The 21,906-nt window shown below is 38.0% G+C and overlaps 1 protein-coding gene and 1 pseudogene across 1 annotated transcript in view; both read left to right on the top strand.

Moving 5' to 3' along the window:
* The window catches only part of RBMS3 (RNA binding motif single stranded interacting protein 3), a 1,708,877-nt gene that overhangs the window by 735,602 nt on the left and 951,369 nt on the right, over positions 1 to 21,906 (top strand). The gene's annotated exons all lie outside the window — the stretch shown is intronic.
* Positions 5,579 to 16,862, top strand: LOC129491310 (mesoderm-specific transcript homolog protein-like; annotated as a pseudogene).

Genomic DNA, 21,906 nt, shown 5'->3' with positions numbered 1-21,906 from the left:
ATTTGCACTCATTTGTTATGTAGGACATAAAAATTGGTTAAAGAGAAGGAGGTAAATAACATTAATATAAGTGGTAGGTTATTAGAGTAATTGTTCCCAATGTGTCACACCTCCCTGTCTTCACATGCTTGTGTAGCTCACTCCTGTGTTTACTCCAAACTTGGCCTTATGACTTGCATTAGTCAATAATACATTAACAAATACAACACAAGCAAAGGCTCAAATAGGACTGGTGTATTGTGACCAACTCTCTTGTAGCATTGGCACCATGTGAAGAAGCCCAGGCTAAAATGCTGAAGACACATATCCCAACTGACAGCTACCACTAACCTCCAGACAAGAAGGTAGGGCATTTTGTACCATCAAGCCTCAGTTGAACTGCCAGTTGAGGAAAGCCATATGAACAAACCAAGGCAAGACAAGCAGAAGAACCACCAGCTGAATTCAGCCCAAATTGCTGGTCACGTGTTAATTAATGGCAACTAAAGCCATTAAGTTTTGGGACTATAAGTTACACAACGATAGATTATGGAGAAGTAAACATGTATTTCAAATAAGTTTTCTTTCTTTTTTTTTAAATTTCATGTAATAAAAAGTAGAAGGATAGGTAGAACAAGCCTGATGCAGGGGATTGATGATGTCATCTAAGGGCTTTCTATCTTTAATATCTTAGTTTTCTGTTTATGACATAGGGACTGCTCTACCTTCATCTGTGTCCAGGGAAAGATGAAGGGAAAATAGCTTTATCTGCTGCTCCTGTTCTATTCATTGGAAACGCAGAACACTGTCAGAGATCCTTTCCAGACTTCTGCTGTATTTTATTAGGAAGGAGTGTGTCAGCTGGGCGCAGCGGCTCACGCCTGTAATCCCAGCACTTTGGGAGGCCGAGGAGGGCGGATCATGAGGTCAGGACATCGAGACCATCCTGGCTAACATCCCGTCTCTACTAAAAATACAAAAAAATTAGCCGGGCGCGGTGGCAGGCGCCTGTGGTCCCAGCTACTCGGGAGGCTGAGGCAGGAGAATGGCGTGAACCCGGGAGGCGGAGCTTGCGGTGAGCCAAGATCGCGCCACTGCACTCCAGCCTGGGTGACAGAGCGAGACTCCGTCTCAAATAAATAAATAAATAAAAGAATGTGTAATCTGGCCACTTCTAGCTGCTAGGGTGGCTGGGTGGGGGAAAGAATATTTAGCTTTTTTTAGCTGCTTTAGTAAGTGTATAGCTGCTATGTTATCCAGTCAACAGTGTTAGATAAGTTTCCTTTCTTCTCACATTGCTTTTATTTTCTCATTATTACTTGAAACCCTAAATAAAAGAAATAGGATACATCTGAATTTATATATATTCATTATTTAGGCAACATTCCTTTAAGCCTCAGTTTTCTGGTTTCTTCATAGTTATAACCTTGAGTCTTAAATAAAGAAAGTGAGTTAATACTTACACAATATATAGTAGAATATCTAGCACGAGGAAAGCTGAGACCATATCTGTTCTATTTACTTCTACATGTCCAGCACTGTGTAGAGTGGTTGGCAAATAGGAGGAACTATAAAATGAATGAATGATGACAGAATGACTGCATGACTCTCTGACTTGATAGACAAGTGCTAGCTGCGTTTCTTTCAACTATATTTTATAATTTTTAGGTACAGACCAGGTGCAGTATAGATAAAAATTATATTTCTGAGTCTTCAGAAGTTAGCAAAATGCCCAGCACATAACATATAGTCAACAAGTATTTGTTGATGATGATGTTGATGATAAATAAGGCTAGCAGCTTATAGTAATTGTACTGAATGATTTTATTTTTCTTCCAAAAAAAGAGTTAAATTTTAAAATAGAATGAATTGTATCCTCCTCTGGTTGTTTGATTTATGTATAATTTAGGAGCAGAATCTTGAAAAACCTTGTTCAACTTTGAAATACCAGGACAAATGTTCACCATGTGCTGCACGAAGCTTAAGGCATTTAATATAACTGGACCTCTGTAGCACACTGCTTTTCGTTCTTAAACAACGTAAATTTGCTGAGCTAGACCTTAAAGAACTATGATTTGTTGACATGAATTCAACATGATCCCAACCTGCATAGTAAGAATGTTTTGATTTCTTTGCCAAGTTTGATTCCTTTGCCAAGTTTTGTGGAACATGTTTTTGGTCTTGGCAAACTCCTGTATATTAGCTATCCCATTCCTTCTAATTTCCAGAGACAGACATTAATTATTTTCCTTTGCACTCCTGGGAGTTAAACATATGAAATTACTAGACAATGCCAGTAAATTATCTTCCCTGAGAAATATTAAGTTGGGATGGATTGAGAATTTCTGAAAGTTGGAGACTTGTTCTCAGTGATTCACTCTCAGCTGGTGTTTGTCAGTTTATTGTTTCACTCAATCACAATAAACATAAGTAGGTTGAACTGTTAAAGTTGTCCATAAAGACATAAAAGATGTTTTTCCATTTTTATTCACAAGAAGTACCTTCTTGATGAAAACTCTAGGTGAATGTGGAAATCTGCATTGTTGGATTTAAGGAGAAAAAAACTGAAACACTGAGAACATGAACTGGAGAAAATATTAAGATAAAAACAAAGGGTACTGATGCCATAGAGGCTAGCTGTCCATCTGACAAATGAAGAAATGATGTGAGTTGTATAAACAAGGAGCTCTCAATTTTGCAACAAAATTGTGTTGCAAAACTTGACCTGTTTGTTGATTTTTTAAAAAGTGTATTCATTTATATATTCAGTGAGTTTTTTTAATAATTCAGTATATATAAATGTTATTTTACTTATTTCTTTTAACTTTTGAGTTTGGAGGTATATGTGAAGGTTTGTTAAATAGGTAAACACATGTCACAAGGGTTCGTTGTACATATTATTTCATCACCCAAGTAGTAAGCTTAGTACCCAGTAGTTATCTTTTTTTTGCTCTTCTCCCTCTTTCCACTCTCCCTGCTCAAGCAGACCCTTGTGTCTGTTTTTTTGTGCTTTGTGTTCATAAGTTTTTCCCATTTAGCTCCCACTTATAAGTGAGAACATGTGGTATTTGGTTTTCTGTTCCTGTGTTAGTTTGCTAATGATAACAGCCTCCAGCTCTATCCATGTTCCCGCAAAAGGCATGATCTCATTCTTATTTATGGCTGCATAGTATTCCATCGTGTATATATACCACATTTTCTTTAGTGGATCTGTCATTGGTTGCATTTCGGTTGATTCCATTTATTTGCTGTTGTGAATAGTGCTGTAATGAACATTCTTTGGCATGTGTCTTTATTTTAGAATGATTTATATTTCTCTGGGTATATACCCAGTAATGGAATCGCTGGATGAATGCTAGTTCTGCTTTTAGCCCTTTGAGGAATCACTATACTGCTTTCCACAATGATTGAACTAATTTACACTCCTACCAACAGTGTTTAAGTGTTCCCTTTTCTCCACAATCTCTCCAGCATCTATTATTTTTTGACTTTTTAATAGTAGCCATTATAACTGGAGTGAGATGGTATCACATTGTGGTTTTGATTTTCATTTCTCTAATGATCAGTGATACTGAGCTTTTTTTCATATGTTTGTTGGCTACATATATGTTTTATTTCAAGAAGTGTCTGTTCATGTCCTTTGCCCACTTTTTAATGGAACTGTTTGTTTTTCTCTTGTAAATTTATTTTTTACAGATGCTGGATGTTAGACCTTTGTCAGATGCATAGATTAGAAATATTTTCTCCCATTCTGAGTGTTGTCTCTTTACTCTGTTGATATCCTTTTGCAGTATAGAAGCTCTTAAGTTTAATCAGATCCTACTTGTCAATTTTTGCTTTTGTTGCAATTGCTTTTGGTATATTTAAAATGAAATCTTTGTTTCTATGTCTAGGACAGTATTGCCTAGATTGTCTTACAGGGTTTTTATAATTTGGAGTTTTACATTTAAATCTTTAATCCATCTTTTTTTATTTTTTTATTTTTTTGAGATAGAGTCTCACTCTGCCACCCAGGCTGGAGTGCAGCAGCGCTATCTCAGCTCACTACAGCTTCCACCTCCCAGCCTCAAACAATTCTCATACCTCAGCCTCCTGAGTAGCTGGGATTACAGGTACCTGCTATCATGCACACCTAATTTGTGTATTTTTAGTGGAGACGGGGTTTCACCATGTTGGCCAGATGGGTCTTGAACTCCTGACCACAAGTGATCCACCCTCCTCAGCCTCCCAAAGTGCTGGGATTACAGGCATGAGCCTCTGCACCCAGCCTTTAATCCATCTTGAGTTGATTTTTGTATATGGTTTAAGGAAGGGCTCCAGCTTCAATCTTCTGCATATGGCTAGCCAGTTATTCCAGCACCATTTATTGAACACGGAGTCTTTTCCCCATTGCTTGTTTGTGTCAGCTTTGTTGAAGACAGAATGATCCTACATGTGCAGCCTTATTTCTGGGCTCTCTATTCTGTTCCATTGGTCTATGTGCCTGTTTGTGTACCAATTCCATGCTCTTTTGGTTATTGTAGTATAGTTTGAAGGTGGGTAACTTGATGCCTCCAGCTTTGTTCCTTTTGATTAGGATTGCCTTGGCTATTCAGGCTTTTTTTGGTTTCATATGAATTCTAAAATAATTTTTTATAGTTCTGTGAAGAATGTCACTGGTAGTTTGATAGGAATAGCATTGAATCTGTAAATGGCTTTGGACAGTATAGCTATTTTAATGATACTGATTCTTTCTATCCATGAGCATGGGATGTTTTCCCATTTGTTTGTGACTTCTCTGATTTCTTTGAGAAATCTTTTCTAATTCTCATTGTAGAGATTTTTTACCTCCCCGGTTAGCTGTATTCCTAGGTATTTTTGTTTGTGTGTGGCAATTGTGAATGAGATTGCCTTTCTGATTTGGCTCTCAGTTTGGCTCTTGCTGGTGTATAGGAATGCTAGTGATTTTTGTGCATTGATTTTGTATCCTGTAACTTTGCTGAAGTTGTTTTTCAGCGGGAGGAGCTTTTGAGCTGAGACTATGGGGTTTTCTAGATAGAAAATCATGTCATTTGCAAACAGGGATAGTTTGACTTCCTCTCTTTCTATTTGGATGCCCTTTATTTCTTTCTCTTGCCTGATTGCTCTGGCTAGGACTTTCAATACTGTGTTGAATAGAAGTGATGTGAGAGGGCATCCTTGTCTTGTGCTGGTTTTCAAGAATGATGCTAGTTTTTGCCTATTCAGTGTACTGTTGGCTGTGACCTTTACAGAACTCTTCACCCAAAAACAACACAATATACATTCTCCTAATCACCACATGGCATGTACTCTAAAATTAACCACATAATTGGACATAAAACAATCCTCGACAAATGTAAAAAGAACCAAAATCATATCAAACACACTCTAGGACCACAGCACAATAAAAATAGAAGTCGAGACTATGAAAATTGCTCAAAACCAAATAATTACATGGAAATTAAACAATATGCTGCTGAGTGACTTTTGGGTAAATAATGAAATTAAGGCAGAAATCAGGAAGTTCTTTGAAAGTAACGAGAACAAAAATACAATATAAAATACAATATACTAGCATGCACAACTGGTTCCCCCAAACATGGAGTCCTGCAGCCCAGGTCTTACCGGAATCAGGATGAGGGTGTGGTGGGTCCAAGTGGAGCTGTTGGCCACGTGCCTACTTGCTGCGTACCTGCAGATCCCACCCCCTCAGGTCTCCCTGGCCCTTTACTCTTGGAAGTCTTCAGGCAAATTTTTCACTTACAAAGGACTGCATATATTCTACCAAGACTCTGTGGGTGTGGTTGGAAGTCTGGAGATATCCAACATCCAGCTATGATAGGTACAAGATTTGGGAAGGTCTGACCTTGGGGTTTCATCGAGTGCTTGTGCTTGATTTCTTAGGCTTTGGCTTCAGTGACAATCCCCAACCACATCACTATTCCATATTTGAACAGGCCAGCATTATGGAAGTGCTTTTGTGGCATCTGGGGCCCCAGAACCACAGGACCAACCTTTTGTCTCATGACTATGGAGATATTGTTACTCAGGAGCTCCTCTACAAGTACAAGCAGAATAAATCTGGTAGGTTTACCGTAAAGAGTATCCATCTGTCAAATGGAGGTATCTTTCCTGAGAATCACCGTCCACTCCTTCTCCAAAGGAGAAGCACACATGGAGGTGTGCTGTCACCCATCCTCACGTGGCTGATGAACTTCTTTGTATTCTCGATGTCTCACTCCAGTCTTTGGGCCATGTGCTTGGCCCTCTGAGAGCGAGCTGTGGGATGGTACATGTGGGCAGTCCCATCCCACAGCTGCAGCAATGATGGGAACTTATTCATTGTCAGTCTCTTACAGTACATCATCAATCAGAGAAAGACGTTTAGAAGACATTGAGTGGGAGCTCTTGCCTCTGAAACTACCCCCATGGATTTTATCTATGAACCATTGGATTCTGTAAATCCCTACCCAGAGTTTTCGAGCTGTACAGGAAAATGCTGTTGCGGTCCATGATGTCGATTCTGGATGACCACATTAGCCACGATCCACAGCTAGAGGATCCCATGGGCTTCCTGAATGCATACCTGGGCTTCATCAAGTCCTTTAGAGTTGGAAAGAGTAGATTCCCTGTATTACCTCCCCTACTCCCTAAGCCGTTGTGTATTCCACTTAAGAAGAAATGCCCAAAAGAGGTCCTGGCCATCAAACACTATTCTCTCACAAAGTCCACTTTACTCGAATTGGTGAACAGTATATAGGAAGAAGCCAGCAGGAGCTCTGGCTAAGGTTGACATAATAGTCCACCTCCCATTACTTTGACATCTGATAAAATGTACAGACTTGCCTTTGTTTTTATGTTATTAGGAAATTCTGATCAGTACTACTACTATTCACTGATGCAGAAAGACATTCTTTTGCATAAAAGACTTTTTAACACTCTGGACTTTCCTGAAGTATTTAGTAGTGCTAATTTCTGGCCCAGGCCTAATAGGAATTCTACAGTAAGAATGGCGAGGGCTAGGCGTGGTGGCTCACGCCTGTAATCCCAGCACTTTAGGAGGCCAAGGCGAGCGGATCGCATGAGGTCAGGAGTTCGAGACCAGCCTGACCAACATGGGGAAACCCTGTCTCTACTAAAAATACAAAAATTAGCTGGGTGCGGTAGCGGGCACCTGTAATCCCAGCTACTCGGGAGGCCAAGGCAGGGGAATTGCTTGAACCCGGGAGGCGGAGGTTGCAGTGAGCCGAGATTGTGCCACTGCATTCCAGCCTGGGCGACAGAGTGAGACTGTCTCAGAAAAAAAAAAAAAAAAAAAAAAAAGAATGACAAGAAGGGGGTCTCCTTCCTCTTCTCCTTGAATGGCTTTATGGGCACATGCTTTTCAAAAGTTCTTTAAGCAGCACAGAGCTGAGTCTTACTTGTCATACCTTTGGATTTTGTTTCATCAGCTGTTTTTAATTATAAACATAGTATTAAAATAGATATTGGTTTAAATAATGTAGTATTCTTAGTATGACTATGATATACCTACATATTATACATATTTTATAAGAATACTAAATCAACATACTCTTACTCTGCCAGTGAACCTAGTTAAACATGTTTCATTTCTGAATAAATTGAAGTAGATCCAACCTATTTACTGAATTTACTAAAATCACAGGACATTAAGGACCAGTAGCATCTATGCCAGAGATTTACCGTTATTGCCAGTAAGACTGATTCTAACAGCAAATAACAGTCTGAGACTCCTCATACCTCAGTGCTTAGAAGCATGTCTCTCTTGAGCTACCACAGAGGGGAAGGGATGGTTTTGTTGTCCAAGCCACCATATGCAATGTACATTGATTCCTTTATGATGACTGCTTAACAACCCATTGCCTGTCCCAGAGAAGCTTTCTCATGTAGCTTGGTAATTCCTGTACTTTACAAACAGAAAAGTTCCAGAAACTTCAAGAACAAATTCTGAGAGACCTATGAGCAAATGATGCTGAATACATTTTTTTAGCCACATTTCATTGTCTTAGTCAAAGCAGGATTCTTAAGTGATTATTTAAAATTCATTTTTTAAATTAGCACCTTCAAGTATGACAACTTTGAGACTGGAATAAGTATTTTCTGTTAATAAAAATGAATTGTGACAAAAAGATTACAACATACTAGAATCTCTAGGACGCAGCTAAGGCAATGTTAAAAGGGAAATTCCTAGCACTAAATACGCATATTAAACTGTTAGAAAGATCTCACGTTAACAACCTAACTTCATAACTGAAAGAATTAGAGAAGCAGGAACAAATCAGCCCCAAAGCTAGCAGAAGATGAGAAATAAAAATAAAAATCAGGCCAGGCACGGTGGCTCACACCTGTAATTCTGGTACTTTGGGAGGCTGAGGCAGGGGGGTCACCTGATGTTAGGAGTTCAAGACCAGCCTGGCCAACATGGTGAAACCCTATCTCTACTAAAAATACAAAAATTAGCCAGGTGTGGTAGCAGGCACCTGTAATCCCAGCTATTTGGTAGCCTGAGGCAGGAGAATTACTTGAACCTGGGAGACACAGGTTGCAGTGAGCCAAGATTGTATCATTGCACTCCAGCCTGGGGTGACAAGAGCAAGACTTTGTCTCAGAAATCAAAAGATCAATGAATCCAGGAGTTGGTTTTTTGAGGAAAAATAAATAAATAAAATAGGCCACTAGCTAGACTAATAAAGAAAACAAAAAAACCCCAGAAATTCCAAATAAACACAATTAGAATTTTGAAGGGAATGTTACTACTGACACCACAGAAATGAAAACAACCATCAGAAACTCCTGCGAACACCTTTACGCACAAAAACTAGAAAACTTAGAAGAGATGGATAAATTCCGAGACACATACACCCTTCCAAGACTGAGCCAGGAAGAAATTGACTCCCTGAATAGACCAATAATCAGCTCTGAAATTGAATCAGTAATAAATAGCCTAGCAACCAAAAAAAAAGCCCGTGACCTGGTGGATTCACAGCTGAATTCTATCAGATGTACAAAGAAAAGGTGGTATAATTCCTACAGAAACTATTCCCAAAAATTTGAGAAGAGGAACTCCTTTTCAGCTCATCCTATAAGGCTAGCATCATCCTGATACCAAAACCTGGCAGAGACACAACAAAAAATGAAAACTTCAGGCCAATACCTTTGAATAACATCGATACAAAAATCCTCAACAAAATATTTGCAAACTGAATCCAGCAACACATCAAAAAGCTAATCTACCGTGATCAAATATGCTTCATCCCCAGGATGCAAGATTGGTTCAACATATGCAAATCAATAAGTGTGATTCATCACATATACAGAACTAAAGACAAAAACCACATGATTATCTCAATAGATACAGAAAAGGCTTTCAATAAAATTCAACACCCTTCATGTTAAAAACTTTCAATAAAGTAGGTATTGAAGGAACATACCTCAAAATAATGAGAGCCATCTGTTTATTGAGTTCATACTATGTGCTGGGTATAGTTCTAAGTGTATGGATACAGCAGCGAACAACATTAAAACAAAGCAAAATAAAACTAAAATGTTCCTACTCTCAGGGAGAGTTTAAGGAAATTGCCTGAAGTCACAAAGCTCCTAAATGACAGAGCTGGAATTGAAACCTAGACTGTGTGACTCTATAGCCCATGCTCTTTACTACTAAGCTGTGGTGCCTTTCTTTTAAAAAATTAATTAACTTTATTTTTAGATCAATCTTGGTTTTACAGAAAAATTGAGTGGAAATTACAGAGAATTCTGAATCCATTCACTGCTCAATCATGTTTCTTGACTTTTGATGCAGAAAGCAATGGAAAATGAATAAAACACTAGTATACCTAAAGAAAATCCCCTCTCTTTTCTCTGTACTTGCATTATAATAATGCAATTTCCATCATCCTAAGTTGTTCATTCATTCTTTCCACAAGTACTTATAGAACCTCTCCCATGTGTCAGGCTACTTAAAAAGAATGATGAATAAACTGACACGAACCCTGACCTTATAGAGTTTGTGGGAGAATATAAACCTTGGCGGAGACAATATCAGAAATGAATATCTAATTACAAAAGACAGAAACATTAAAAGACAATGTGGCAAACAGTTTTAACATCCAAGTTCTTTTTGAGGCAGTAATATTTCAGTGACACCTGGAGGATGAAGAAAAGTTAACCTTGCAAAGAAAAGAGGAAAGGTCATTTCAGGGAGTGGATCACCATACACAAAGTTACTGAGGAGGTTAAGGATTTGAAGGTTTCAAAGTATAAAGAGCTGAGTTGGTAAAGGAAATGAAAAATGACTGGACTGAGAGATAGGAAAAAAGCCAGGAGAATTTGTTGTCACAAGAATCAAGAGAAATATGATCACACAAGGTCAAGTAAGTTTAAGATTTTTTAAGAGGTCCATTGGAGGATGTTTGTGACCTTTCATTTTTTGATATCAGCATTAACACAAGGGCTGTTTTAAATGGTTTTCTAAAAAATTTCAAGTGCATGTTTTCTTATCGAGAACTATGTTCTCAAGGTTCTGAGTAAAAAAGTGTCCCGTTAATGGCAGATGAGAAAGTCATCATAGGTGTGTGTACATAATATTTAAAAGCAGTTGAATATGCAAGGAAGAGAGAACGGTCAGAAATGAAGGTGCATTCAGGGAGTTCTTCTTTCCTTTGCTTGAGACCAATTAGAGAAAATTAAAATGCTGTTTCAGAAATCTAGCAGAGAGGGAGAGGCTGAAAATGCAAGTAGGAGGAGATAACTGAGGTGGTAGAAATGTTAGTATCTGGATACCCATACAGGGAGTGGCCTCTGCTAGAAGAAGCCTCACTTATTCCAAGGTTGTTAGACGGGAAAAGAAAAGATGAGTAAAGATTTAGGTCAGTTGTATATTTGATGACAATATCAATTCTGATTTTTAGGAAGCATGAAGTGCACATTTAATATGGAATAAGAAAGGGTAGGAGATGGGGAGAAAGAAAGGTCAGGTCTTTGAAGTCAGTAAAGGTTGATTGTGGAGAGTGGGAAAGTGAACTTAGAGAAACGGTAAGTATGCCAACCAGTGCTGGGTAACCACTTGAACTAACGACCAGGAATTCATAGTGAGATCAGCAAATTAGAATCGAGTTTCACTGGGCCTAGAGCTGAAATGGGAGTAGTTTACATACAGTTTCTGTCTCAAATATCTTGGTATTATATCCAGGGCTGGTCCAATGTTTCTACAGTTATTAAGAGCCCAGACCCATTCTGTTTTGGCACTCTGCTTTCTCCATCATTTGACTTCCATTTCATGGCAAAGATAGTGTTCTGTTCCAATCAGCAAGAAGGGGAAAGAAAATAGAGTACATCTACCCATCTTTTAAATTTGTTGTCAGCGAGTGAGATGATTGAATTAATCACTTTGGAAACTGAGCAGGTTGAGGTGTTGAAAAGTCTAGGATCAGCTGGGCGCAGTGGCTCACGCCTGTAATCTCAGCCCTTTGGGAGGCCGAGGCAGGTGGATCACGAGGTCAGGAGTTTGAGACCAGCCTGGCCAATATGGTGAAACCCCATCTCTACTAAAAATACAAAAATTAGCTGGTCATGGTGGCACGTGCCTGTAGTCCCAGCTGCTCGGGAGGCTGAGGCAGAAGAATCGCTTGAACCCAGGAGTCAGAAGTTGCAGTGAGCCGAGATCATGCTACTGCACTCCAGCCTGGGTGACAGAGTGAGACTCTGTCTCAAAAAAAAAAAGAAAAAAAAATTCTAGGATAGAAAATCCAAATTATTAGACAGCATTATTCCCATGGAATATGATATCCAGATTGATAGCCAGATTTAGGGAATAGAGAGACTTGTGCTGTTCTTCATAATTTTTTTCTTAATTTCTATTTCAATAGCTTTTGAGGTACAAGTGTTTTTTGTTATGTGGATGAATTATATAGTGGTGAATTCTGAGATTTTTAGTGCACCTGTAATTTGAGTAGTGTACATTATACCTAATGTGTAGGTATTTTTTATTCCTAACCCACCTTTCCTTCCTCCCATTTCTGAGTCTCTAAAGCGTATTATATAACTCTGTATGCTTTTGCATACTCATAACTTAGCTCCCACTTATAAGTGAGAACGCAGGTTTTGGTTTTTCCACTCTTGTGTTACTTCACTTAGAATGATGGCCTCCAGTTCCATCCAAGTTGCTGCAAAAGACATTATTATATTGTGTTCTTTTTAATGGCTGAATAGTATTCCATGGTGAATATGTATCACATTTTCTTTATCCACTCATTAGTTAATGAGCACTTAGGTTGGTTCCACATCTTTGCAATTGTGAATGGTGATGCTATAAACATGTGTGTGCCAGAGTCTTTTTCATATAATGACTTCTTTTTTGGGGGTTTGATACCCAGTAGTAAGATTGCTGAATCCAACAGTAGATCTACTTTTAGATCTTAAAGGAATTTCCATACTGTTTTCCATTAAGTTGTACTAATTTATATATTTCTACCACCAGTGTATAAGATTTACTTTTCCTCATATCTGTGCCAACATCTATTGTTTTTTGACTTTTTAATAGTGGCTATTCTGAGTGGTATGCATCTCACTGTGGTTTTAATTTGCATTTCCCTGATGATTAGTGATGCTGAGCATTTTTTTTTCATATTTTTTGTTGGCCATTTGTACATCTTCTTTTGAGAAGTGTCCATGTCATTTGCCTACATTTTAATGAAATTATTTGATTTTTTTCTTGCTGATTTGAGTTCCTTGTATATTCTGTATACTATATTTGTATTCTATATATTATATTCTGTATATTCCTTTGTCAAATGTGTAGTTTACAAATGTTTTCTCTCATTCTGTGGGCTTTCTGTTTACTCTCCTGATTATTTATTTTGCGGTGCAGAAGTTTTTAGTTTAATTAGGTCCCATTTATTTTTATGTTTGTTGTATTTGCTTTTGGGATCTTAGTCATAAATTCTTGCCTAGGCTTATTTCTAGAAGAGTTTTTGCAATCTTGTCTCCAAATTTTTTAGTTTCAGGTCCTATATTTAAGGTTTTGATCCATCTTGAGTTGATTTTTGTATAAAGTGAGAGATATAGGAATCCAGTTTCATTCTTCTACATGTAGCTTGCCAGTTTTCCCAGCACCGTTTATTAAATAGGGAGTCCATTCCCGAATTTATGTTTCTGTATGCTTTGTTGAAAATCAGCTGGCTGGATGTATTTGGCTTCATTTCTGGGTTCTCTATTCTGTTCAATTGGTCTACTTGCCTACTTTTATGCCAGTACTATGCTGTTTTGGTAACTATAGCCTTACAGTATTACTTGAAGTCTCCTAATGTGATACGTCCAGATTTGTTCATTTTGCTTAGGATTGCTTTGGCTATTTCGGCTCTTTTGTGCTTCCATATGAATTTTAGGAGTGTTTTTTCTAATTCTGTGAAGAATAAAGTTAGTATTTTGATAGGAATTGCATTGAATTTGTAGATTGCTTTGGGTAGTATGGCCATTTTCATAATATTGATTCTTTCAATCCATGAGCATGGTATTGTTTATGTCATCTATTATTTCTTTCAACAGCATTTTGTAGGTCTCCTTGAAGAGATCTTTTACCTCCTTGGTTAAGTATATTCCTAGGTGTTTTGTTTTGTTGTTTTTTTTTTGTTTTTTTCAGCTGTTGAAAAAAGAGTTCTTGATTTGATTCTCAGCTTGGTCATTGTTGGTGTATAGCAGTGCTAATGATTTGTGTACATTGATTTTGTAATTTGAGATTTTACCAAATTTGTTTATCAAATCTAAGAGACTTTTGGAGGAGTTTCTAGGGTTTTCTACGTGTACAATCATATTATCTGCAAACAGTGATAGTCTGACTCCCTCTTTTCCTATTTGGATGCTTTTTCTTTCCTTCTTTTGACTAATTGCCCTGGCTAGGACTTTCAGAACTATATTGAATAGGAATGGTGAAAGTGGGCACCACTGTCTTGTTCCTGTTCTCAGGGGGAACACATTCAACTATTCCACATTTAGTGTAATGTTGGCTGTGGGTTTGTCATATATGGCTTTTATTCTTTTGAGGTAGGTCCCTTCTATGCCTAGTTTGTTAAGAGTTTTATCATAAAGTGATGCTGGATTTCAGTGAATGCTTTTTCTATATCAATTGAGATGATTATATGGCTTTTGTTTATAATTCTGTTTATGTCATGTGTCACATTTATTAACTTGCTTATTTTAAACCATCCCTGCATCCCTGGGATGAACCCCATTTGATCATTATGCATTATGTTTTTTATGTGCTGTTGGATGTGGTTAGCTAGTATTTTGGTGAAGATTTTTGCATCTATGTTCATCAGGGAAATTGGTCGGTAGTTTTCCTTTTTTGTGTGTTCCCTTTCCTGCTTTTGGTACTAGGGTGATACTAGCTTCCTAGAATGATTTAGGGGGCGATTCCTTCTTTCTCAATCTAATTTCAGTAGGATTGGTAGCAATTTTTCTTTGAATGTCTGGAAGAATTCAGTTATGAATCTATCTGGTCCTGGGCTTTTTTTGTTGGCAATTTTTAAGTTACTGTTTTGATCTTGCTGCTTGTTACTAGTCTGTTCAGGCTTATATTTTTTTCTGTTTTAATCCAAGAAGGTTGTATGTTTCCAGGAATTTGGGTATTTTCTCTTGGTTTTCGAGTTTGTGCACACAAAGCTGTTCATAGCAGTCTTGAATGACCTTTTGTATTTCTGTAGTGTCAGTCTATTGATTTTGTTTATTTTTTCAAAGAACCAGCTTTTTGTTTCATTGATCTTCTGTATTTTTGTTTGTTTGTTTCAATTTCATTTAGTTCTCTTCTAATTTTGTTATTTCTTTTCTTCTTCAAGCTTTCGGTTTAGTTCTTGTTTCTCCAGTTCCTTGAGGTGTGACATTAGGTTGTCAATCTGTCCTCTTTGAGACTTTTTGATGTAGGCGTTTAGTGCTATAAACATTCCTCTTAGCACCACTTTTGCTGTGTCCCTGAGGTTTTGATAACTTGTGTCATTATTATAATTCAATTCAAAGAATTAATTTCTATCTTTATTTCATTGTTAGCCCAGATATCATGCAAGAGCAGATTATTTAATTTCCATGTATATTTGTATAGTTTTAAGGGTTCCTTTTGGAGTTGATTCTAGTTTTATTCTATTGTGGTCTGAGAAGATACTTGATATAATTTCAATTTTCAAATATTTGTTGAGACTTATTTTGTGGCTTATCCTATGGTCTATCTTAAAGAATGTTCCATGTGCTGATGAGAAGAATGTACATTCTGCAGATCTCGGTAGAATGTTCTGTAAATATCTGTTAAGTCCATTTGTTCTAGTGTGTCATTTAAGTCTAATGTGTCTCTGCTGACTTTGTGTCTCAAAGATCTATCTAATTCTGTCAGTGGTGTACTGAAGTCTTCCACTATTATTGTTTTGCTGTCTGTCTCAATTTTTTAGGTCAAGTAGTAATTATTAATCTGGGAGTTCCAGTGTTTGGAGCATATAAATTTAGGATTGCAATATCTTCTTGTTGAATTGATCCTTTCATTATTATATAGTGACCATCTTATTGGTTATTGTTTTATAGGCCCTGTGAGATTTAAGCTTTCAAGAGGTTCTAGTTTGGTGCGTATCAGGCTTTTGTTTCAAGGTTTAGAACTTCTTTTAGCATTCCTTATAATGCTTTTTTGGTAGTGACAACTTCTCTCAACATTTGTTTGTCTGAAAATAACTTTATTTCTCCTTTATTTATGAAACTTAGTTTTGTGGATACAAAATTCTTGGTAGATAGTTGTTTTGTTTATGAAGTTAGGACCCAAATCCCTTCTAGATTGTAAGGTTTCTTCTGAGAAGTCTGCCATTAGTCTGATAGGTTTTTCTTTGTAGGTTTCTTGATATTTTTGTCTTATTTCTCTTAAAATTCTTTCCTTCATGTTGACTTTAGATAGCCTCGTGAGTATATGCTTTGGTGAAGATCTTTCTACAGTGAATTTCCCAGGAGTTCTGTGAGCCTCTTGGATTTTGATGTCTAGATCTCTAGCCAGAACAGGGAAGTTTTCCTCAATTATTCCCTCAAATAAGTTTTCCAGACTTATTTTTTTTCTTTTCCCTCAGGAACATCAATTATTCTTAGGTTTGGCCATTTTACATAATTGCATATTTCTTGGAGACTTTGTTCACTCCTTTTGGTTCCTTTTGATTTACTTTTGTCTGATTGTGTTAACTCAAAAGCCTGTATTTGAGCTCTGAAATTCTCTTCTCCACTTGTTCTAGTCTATTCTTAACATTTTCCACTGCATTTTGTAATTTCCTCACTGTGTCTTTCATTTCCAGAACTTCTAATTGGTTTTTCTTGGTGATATCTAGCTCTCTAGAAAATTTTTCATTCATATTTCAAACTGCTTTTAAAATTTTCTTGACGATGGTTTTTGCCTGTCTCTGATATCTCCTTGAGTAACTTAATAATTGATATTCTGAATTTCTTATCTGGTGTTTCAAAGATTTCGTCTTGGTTTGGGTCCATTGCTGGAGAGCTAGTGTGATCTTTTGGGGGTGTTATAGCACCCTATTTTCTCATATAACCAAAGGTTTTTTGTTCCTTCTCGTTTGGATAGACTATTTCTTCTAATTATTCTTGAATATATGTTTGATTTGACTGTGTTTCTTTTTGTTTGTTTGTTTTTAAATTTATTTTTCCCTTAAAGATGATACCTTAATACTTACAGTTAATTATAGCCTAATTTTGTTCTTGGTGCTTTCAGGGGTGAAGAATCTGTAGAGTTCCTTGGTTATCTTTGTATGATGGCTTTCCCATATGCTGGTTCTAGCAGCAATCAGTGTACTCAATGTATGAGCAAGTTCACTATCTCCTATGGTTTGGAATGGTAGAGGTCTCTTAAAGCTTATCTCATTCCTTGATGGTGTGTAGTTTTTTATTTATTTATTTTCCCCCACTATTGTATTTCCTGTTTGATGGTTTAGGCTTCAGGCCAGTAGGGGAGGTGTCTCTATGTAGGAACCAATTGTGGCTAAAGCAGGTGGGTAAATGAAGTCCCAGCCTTGACAGAGGTGGCTAGAGGAACTCTCAGTGAGTTGCACTGAGGTCCTATCAGAGAGAAGGGTTGGAGCCGCCTCAGGTCCCCTTCCAGGTAAGCAGGAAAGTTATCCACCTCACAGACACACTCCTGTCCCAGAGCTCTGGCTATTCAGATCAGACAGGCCCCTCTTTTCTTCTGTAGGAATGTTGATGTTTCAAGTAGAGAGGAACTGTGACTCTGTTTCTCGGGCAAGCTTGAACCTGGAGGGTGCTCCTGTGGGAATGCAATCACCCTGATGTGTTACAGAAAGGTTGTCTATGGTTGCATCCTTGCTGAGCTCCTGTGGGAAAAATCCCAACTGTGCTTTCAGTGGTGGACAAGCAGGGACAAGCGGGTCTTCTTCTCCAAGACCTTTCACATACACCAGGGTTGTCTGACTGTTGGGACAGAGCTGAAGACTTCCCTTACTGAGCCCAACTGCCTCTGCTGAAAGAAGCTTCCCACCAGTGGAAGGATCTGATACTCAAGGCCTGCCATCCAGATTCCTTTGTCTCACAAGATGTTCCCTTGATGTAGTTAACTCCCTCTTCCCCTAGGAGTGGGCATCCCTGGAAGCTAGACTATTGTGAGTGTTGTTGCTCCTCTGGGTCTAGCTGAAGTTGCCACACTCCCGGCTCACGCTAGGAAAAGTTTGCAAATGATCTGGTGATGTGACCTGTCCTCAAGTTTCCCAGTAGTGGGTAGCAGCACCAGCTCTAATGGCGATGGCAGGGGAGTGATGTAGACTCTGAAATTCCTTGTTATTGATAGCTTTAGTGTGTTGGCTTTCTTGAATGCTGGCTATATTAGTAATAAACTGGTCACATGGACAGACTCAGGACCTCCTGGTTAACCAGAGTGGTACAAGCAGTGGTGACAGCTAATATTGTGCAGCTGTTTTCTCCTTCCTGGGCACAGTGTTATTCTTTCAGGAGATACTACAATGGACTGTGTTCGTTGGCCTCCAGCCAGGAGCTTACACTTTCAAAAGAGCCCCAGCTGTGGTAGCAGTGGGATTTTTGCTAGCCTTATATTGCCCGGGGTGGGTCCTCTCTTTTCTCAGGCAATGGTCAGAGCCACATAGCTCCCAAGAGATTCTGTCCTTTGTGTTAAGCTACCAAGACAGGTGGCCAGATGGGGTCTGGATCAGGCAGGTTTGTGCTCTGAGTCTCCACATGAGGGCAAACAGCTGCCCCTGTGTGTGTTGGGGGATGGGAGTGGTTCTCAGGTCACTGGGTTGATGTTCCAGAGGGGAGCACTGCTGCCTTTATTGCATAGAAGAATCTGCACAAGGAGTGAGGAGTAGCAGGCAGTGGTAAGCCCCACACAGTTCCCACACACTTGGTGAGGCCAATTCACTCTCACAGTGTTCCACTGGCAGCAGCAAGCTGAGTTCTAGTCAGCCTGTAATCAGAACTCCCAACTGCCTTGAGTCATAAGCTTTCCCAGTGAAGATAGCAATGGAGCTTTCAGGCCACCCACCTTCCCCTCCCTGTTGGCTGCAAAGCTGGGTGCTTGGCTATTGCAGTTGCAGCTCCTGCACTTTTGCCCCTTTTCACTCTCCCTTGCCCCGGCCCTGGCCAAAGGAGTTGGTCCTCACTCGAGGTTATATCATGAAACCCTGTTGGGGGCTTCTTTCAACCTGCAGCCACTGCCTGAACATTTTGGCTGTCCTCCACAGGGTCCCCTGTGAAGAGTAAGGAATGGCTGTCCTCAGTCGATGCTGGCATCTGGGAGTGCATGCAAGGGTCTTCCCACTACTGCTCCTACTTTTATATTCCAGGACCCTCCCCAGGTCGGTTCCTGTGCTGAATGGGGTTATGGCCTTCTCCCATAGCCTGGACTTTCAGGGTCTCTGGTGGGACGTGAGTATCCTGAAGGCAGAGTCCCCCTCTCACACTCTGGGGACTCATAGCCTTTAGCCTGACTCAGACAGCATATGCTGCAGCCTCCTGCTTCCTTCAAAGTGTCTGTAGATTCCTTTGGTTTTCCTGTAGGTTCCTGTGTCGCTTTTGGAAAAAAAAGTTCACAATGTCAATCTCTGCACAATATTTTGTCCTTTTAAGTGGGAGAATTATGCTAGCAATGCCTCTAATCAGCCATCTTGAAAAAAAAACCCTATTTTAAAAATAATTCTTATACTTTGGAAGATCCAAATCTAATTCTGATTATCTTCACAAATATGATGTTTATTTTACTTTAATGCTTTACTTAAATTATAAAGTATGCACATAGTGCAAAATATTCCAACTACATAGAAAATTATACATTTAAAAGCCCAAAAGCCTTTTTGTTTCTTCACCTTTCCATTCCTAGTGCCACACTTCAGAGACAATTGTGTTTAAACCTGTCCAGAGTCTCCTTGGTGGTTAATCCAAAAATTTAATATGTTATACTAATTTCTATGTTTGTTTTTAACCTTTATATAGTATCTGTTGACTTCACGTTAATAAAAATTGAGAATTTAGCAGAGTTGTAATTCTAACAACCTCCTTTACCCCCCATGCTTCCTGATTTTGTTAGTAATACTATTATTTTTGTTTTAAAACATTTAATCCTCTATTTCTTGATCCTAAACTTTGGACAGTTCTACTACATAATATAAGGAGGTTAGTGTTTGTCCCCGATCCTTCTTTTATCGTCTTTCACCTCCTACTACTAGGCTTAACATGTCAAAAATTCTGTGTTTTAAATCTTGTTCTATAATTATAATTCTTCAAGGATTTATCCATAAGTTGATATTAAACTTAGAAAATTTTATAAATGGAATTTATAATAGTATGATTATATTAATCTTAGGATCAAAATGTAAAGTAGAATGTCTAATCTCATGGAATGAAATCTGTGTTCTTCTCAAAGACAGTTTTTACACAACACTCCAACTTCCTAATCTAAATTAAAATGCCTAGTGTTTAGGCCTATGGTTCGACGGCCATTCTGTGTTTGTTGTTATTTTTAATTTCACTTCTAAAGTAATTCCATTGTTTCTGAGATATCATAAAATTTCTCTCTCCTATATTTCTCTGTTCGCTAAAGTCAATTTTTAAATTTTTTTGTGTTTAATATGAGAAAGAAAAGATGGAAAATAAATTTTCAGAATTCTTTCATGTAACTCTCAATGAATAGTTGTTATTGCTCCATTTTTTCCCTAACGTATAATCTTTATAATGGGAAAGAATTTTGATTCCATTTTTATTCTTATTCCTTTATAGATAACATGCTCCTTTTTTTTTTCCAGGAAGATTTAGGACATTCTTCTAGCGGAGTGCTAACATTTTATCAAGAAGTGTATGCCCAAAACTTTTCTCTTTGATTTTGAAGAGTTCAGGTGAATTTTCTTTGTTGATTTTTTTCATTCACTTCTCTTTGAATAATTTTCTTCATTCCCTTCATTTTCTTCATTCACTTCTATTTTTAAATTAGGTTTTGGATATTCTGAATCTATCTACCATGTCTCTAAATGTTTCTCTAAAATTTCCCTTCTCTTTATCTTTTTGGACTATGTTCTAGTTTTCTTTGAATTTATGTAACCTATTATTAATATGTCCTTCAGCTGTGTCCATTCCGTTATTCAGTCTCTAGTTGATCTGTTATTTTGTGATCATTTTATTCATTTTCAGGATCTCATTTATTCTTTTAAGTGATCCTTTTTGTAGTTGCCTTGTTGTAGATGACTATTTCCTCAGATTTCTCTAAGGAAAGAAGTAGCATTTTTTTTAAAGCTTTTTGTGTTTGTTTTTTACATTACATTTACTATCTTCTGGGACAATGTTTCTATTGCCTACTTTCATTTTTCTCTGAATTTGTGAATTTTCTTCAAATACTAAATGAACCTTGGTTGCTTATTCATAATTATAAATGAAGAATACATTGGTTAGTGTAAATAACTGGTCTGCATTTCATGTACAGCTGTGGAGTGGTTGTCCCAAAGCTTTATACTCTGAAATAGAAGGCTGATTCTATATAAAATAAGGGACCTGTCAATGTGCAGATTTCCCTTTAGACTATGTGGACACGAAGTATATTGTCAGGCCCAGCACCACTGTTGTTACCAAGCTAAAGAACATTTAATTTTGAAGTATTATTCATTACAATTCTTAGGTGCAAAAGAAAAAACTCACTTCAGTTAGTCGAATCAGGAAGGAATTTATTAAGAGATGTTAAATAATTGACCTAGCTGTTGAGAAAATTGGCTGATTAGTTTCTAGAAAAAACTGTCAGATAAAGAAACAAAAACAGTTGACAGAACCTCATTGAAGAACTGACCCAACTAGGGAACTCACAAAAAGGTCACTTGTTCCCTAGAACCTCACTCCCTCTGCTGCCTCCCACAGCAGCAGAACAGATGCCCTCTGTCCAGCCTGCTGCCTTATGTGGGTCACTTCCAGATCAAAGTTTTGTATGGATACAACTGATTGGGGTAACTAACATTACCTATCTTCATTCTAGTTGCAATGGAGACTAGGAAATAAAGACTTTAAAAATTGTACTTCAGGTAGCAGTATTCACAATGTGGGGAACCATCAAAAGCAGAGAGTACTCAAAAGATTCAGAGCAGTCACAAGTGTCAGAGATCCCCTACATGGAAAAACATACTTGAGTCTATTTCCATCTTCTGGTCCAGGTGCTCTTCCTTTTAACTGCACTGATCCAGTGACTTTATACCTGGCTTTATACCTGTCTCTAGTTCTAAAATACACACAAATTGTCCCCTTACCAATAAATCTTTCTCATTGGCAAGCCTACCTGAAGCTTGAGATTCATTGCTACTGCCAACTGAACAGAATATGAAATTGAAGGCATTGACCAGCTGCAGCTGTGCATAGGAAATCCTTTAACTAATTATCCTAATCCTC

The sequence above is a fragment of the Symphalangus syndactylus genome, chromosome 1, assembly GCF_028878055.3.
Source record: "Symphalangus syndactylus isolate Jambi chromosome 1, NHGRI_mSymSyn1-v2.1_pri, whole genome shotgun sequence".
NCBI lineage: Eukaryota > Metazoa > Chordata > Mammalia > Primates > Hylobatidae > Symphalangus > Symphalangus syndactylus.
This window is presented reverse-complemented; position numbering and strand designations above follow the sequence as displayed.